General features: G+C 36.5%; 1 long non-coding RNA gene across 1 annotated transcript in view; it reads left to right on the top strand.

Annotated features, from left to right (window-relative positions):
- LOC116083438 overlaps window positions 1–3,751 on the top strand; it is a 9,376-nt gene extending 5,625 nt beyond the window's left edge. Inside the window, exon 3 of the long non-coding RNA XR_004115710.1 lies at window positions 3,501–3,751. This is a non-coding gene — a long non-coding RNA (uncharacterized LOC116083438). The remainder of the gene's footprint in view (window positions 1–3,500) is intronic.
- The last annotated feature ends 326 nt before the right edge of the window (window positions 3,752–4,077 follow it).

Below are 4,077 nucleotides of genomic sequence, written 5' to 3'. Positions count from 1 at the left end.
ATATATATATATATATATATATATATATATATATATATATATATACATATATTCATTCCACTGACTCCAATTAGTGCTACTTACATGCCCAAAGCCATTCAGTCAAAACTAACAAGTGCTGTACACTTGAAGAAAACTGACTCTTCCCAACTGATCTGTCAACTACCAACATCTCTCAACCAGCTATGGGTGGGACCTACTGAGGTTCTCTCCCATCCATACTGGAATATTGACTAATTTGATCTTATGAAAGCTGAAAGAAAACAGGATATATTTAATTCTTTAATAGGTAGGTAGGGAGAGAGATTCTGGTTCTTTCTACTTTTGATCTAACATGGCTTAGTCATGATCTCTTGTCCAAAAGAAAGACCCTTGTTGCTGAAATTTTTTTAATTCTCTGGCAGTCTACAGCTAACTTCTTTTTCTACCATCTGCGGATAGAAGATAGGGCTTTTTTTTTCCTCTAAGAAAACTTCAAATGGCCCCATACAGTCCAGTGTCTCACTTAATAAAGTCCTCCTTGTCATTTAAAGTGACCCTATAAGTCAAATGCAACCTATTGGGTCCAATTCAAGAAGAATTAATGGAATCCAGCCCTGATTTACACCATCTTTATATATAATGAAACCCTCTTAATTATAACAATTATGCACACACACACACACACACACACACACACACACACACACATACAAATACATATCGCATACTCCCTGGAGGATGCAAGTGATGCTTCTCTTTGTATACTCCCTATTGTTTTGGGGGATCTGCCTATTGTGTTCTGTGTCTGTTGGCATGTAGTAAATCTTGTGTACAATGGACTACAAATTTCTCATCTTGTAATTTTTGCTTGATTTAAAAATGGACTCATGAATGAATAGCTAGCAAGTAGCAAGATTTTATATGGCCTGCCACAGTGACTATGAGTTCCACCGTAATGTCCAGAGGACACTGTTTCATATTATCTTCCCCTAATTGTCTCTCACAATTTTTCTGCCTTCTTTTCAGCTATGCTTCAAAACCTGTGGGGGAGAGGATACAGTATATATTCCATTTATAAATGCACACTCCAGTCATGTACTATCTGTCCTTTATTAGTAAGTTTCTTTGCTAATGTGTTTTTTTTTAATTTACAAAGTTTATTATTAAATGGAAATGCGAATAACATGTCACATGACAGAATTAATCAAACCCAGTCTATATAACTCATTTAACTTCTACAATTAGAACAGGGATTCAGAAGATAATGTGTAATTTTAAGCAAAAACATACAATCTTACAATTGTTCTCTTATGCATATAAAATCTTGCCAATGATATATCTATACATATAAACAAATATGCATGTGTTGTGGATGGGCCTGGTGCTGTTCTTTTGAACCAATCACCTAATGAATAAAGGAGCCAATCGCTGAGTGAGTAGGCAGGACTTCCTGGTTGAAGGGAGGGAGAGAGAGAGAGTAGCAGAAAAGAGTTAGATCCCTTTTGGAATGGACACCAGAGAGGTAAGATGCAGCTGCTAGAGTTTCCAGGTATCATGGCGGATCCACAAGGATTCGCCACTGAAGGAATCAGATTTTAATAATAAGGCTTACAAGATTAGTTTTTAGTTGTTTCTCCCAGAGATTGAGTTACCATTGTTTCTGAACTAAGTTTGTATTGTGTTTTCCTTCATGTGGTAGCTCCTCTGGGGAGGAGAGGACCTCTGCCCTGTGAAGGTTCTGTGCCCCAGTGTAAGAAAATGCCAGGGCCAATAAGTGAGAGAGGGTGGGGTGGCAGGCATGGGTAGGGGGGAGGCAACAGGGGTTTGTTCTTGTTGTTTTTGTTTTTGTTTGTTTGTTTGTTTGTTTGTTGGAGGGGAAACTGGGAAAGGAGAAATTTACATGTAAATAAAGAAAATATCTAATAAAAATGCAAAAGAGAGAGAGAGAGAGAGAGAGAGAGAGAGAGAGAGAGAGAGAGAGAGAGAGAGAGAGAGAGAGAGAGAGAGAGAGAGAGAGAGAGAGAGAGAGAGAGAGAGAGAGAAAGGTACAGGACACAGTGTGGGTTTACGATGAGCGCCACAAAGACCATGGGGGATTTGAAGCATGGGGTTGGTGTGGTAATGACCCACCAGTGGGAACCTAGTGAGCTGGGTGGAGACGTTTCAGAAGCTCCAGGATGACTATTGCCTGCCAGTGCATGTTCGACCAGGCTGCTGGGGCAGAGAACCAAGCGCAAGAACTTGCCGCTTCCATTCTTTTTTATTTCTGGCAACATACATATGTGTATAATAAGATGAAGAAGAGAGGAAAATAAAGAGAAGCATAAGGGGATGGAAAGGGTTTTGATGTAGGTAATGGACATCAGTTATGAATAAGGTCTAAAGTTAATTGTTTTCTAGTTCAAATTCTGTCATTGATTAACGTTTTCATAATGTAAGCCTTACATTCTGGGATACTGAGGCTTCATGAGTTGACTTTGGTGTTGGAAAGTTGCTATTTAATCTTAATTGTAATCTGTTATGGTAATGGCATGCTGTTATAAAACTCATGGTAGAAAATCACATGTGTAAGAAGCAGTATTAATTACAGAGCATTAAGGTCCATCATATGAACAAAAACTACCTATTTACAGAAACAGTGGCCTGGGAATATATCTCAATTTTAGAATGCTCAGCTAATATGTATATAATCACATATTCAATTCCCAGCGGTGAATTAATTAATTAAATCAATTTGTAACCGTGCTACACATTAAATAAATAACAATAAAATAAAAGTTATCATGATGTTTTCAGAGAGACCACCTTTAATCTTAAAGCTAAATTCCAGAGGATGACTTTCAATAATCAAGCTTCAGCATTGCTTCAGCATCTCACAAACAAGAAGATTCTTCCTCAGATCCATGGAATCTTGCAAGTGTTGACCAGCTTCTCATTTGTGTAAAACTTAAATGTCACAGAGCCTAAATTTAGGCAAGAAAATGTTAAAACATGCTTAAGTTTGCAATGTATATATAAGAAAATGGGCTGGTAAAGACAACCTTGCTTCTACATTCCATCCAGCTTAAACTACACTACATATAATATTTTTGAAAGTATAAAGTCTTTAAATATGAGCTTTTAATGTATAAGACTTTACTTGCTTATAAATTACTGTTAATATTTCATTTATTTGGAAAGAATGATTAAAATATTATGTATTTCTCATAGCAGTTTGGGGGTAATTTTATAAGAATGATCTTCAAAAAATTCGACAATTTCACTATTAATGGTGATGTTATTTTAATTTAACTTATTTTCATTTTATCTATTTTATAATCATTGATATATAAGTTCTTAAAGTATATTCATTATTAGGAACAATCGGTCTTTAGCATCTATGCATCTTCAGTTCCTTTAGCTTAATTTAAAATCCATGCACTTTAGTTCTCCCAATGTCAGAAAACCAATGTCTAACCTCTTGGGTTTTGGTCATCCTTTATCCTGCCCAGGCCTCTCATGTAATTTTTTTTTTCCAGGAATGAATTCATTGGTGGGAAGGCTTTACCTTAATTAGTGACCTTGAACTGCAGAACGCATTAGAGAACGGAAGAAAGGCTTATGTGTCTGAAATGCTTCACAGCTGTCATTTTCTTTAGGGTAAATTAATGAGTATGGCAACTAAGACACCTGGGTTATAGTTCCTGCTCTGTATCCAGCAAGCAGAATGACATTGATCCAAGCCCACATGGGACCTCAGCGCCTTCATCTCGAACATTAAAGATTTGCACTAAATTATCTCTAAGATTCTTAAATTTTTAATGGTTTTAATTATCAGCTTCATTCATTTTTAAGCGTCCTCTCTTTTGTCGGCCTTATGGGTGTTGACACCTCCTTTTCTATCTAAATAGCATACAAGACAACACATTTAAGTCAAATGCACAATTTTGGCTTCTTGGGGACCAAAGAGCAACCAAATATAGGAAAGGCCGAAGTCTGTGTCGCAGCAGCCTCTGAATTATCTGTGGATTTCACTTAGTAAAGCATACTCTGGTTTGTAACTCTACCTAAGCTTAAAATTATTTTGTTCTTCAACATAGAATTTTTCCCAGTTTA

The sequence above is a fragment of the Mastomys coucha genome, unplaced genomic scaffold (assembly GCF_008632895.1).
Source record: "Mastomys coucha isolate ucsf_1 unplaced genomic scaffold, UCSF_Mcou_1 pScaffold8, whole genome shotgun sequence".
NCBI classification, from domain to species: Eukaryota; Metazoa; Chordata; class Mammalia; order Rodentia; family Muridae; genus Mastomys; species Mastomys coucha.
This window is presented reverse-complemented; position numbering and strand designations above follow the sequence as displayed.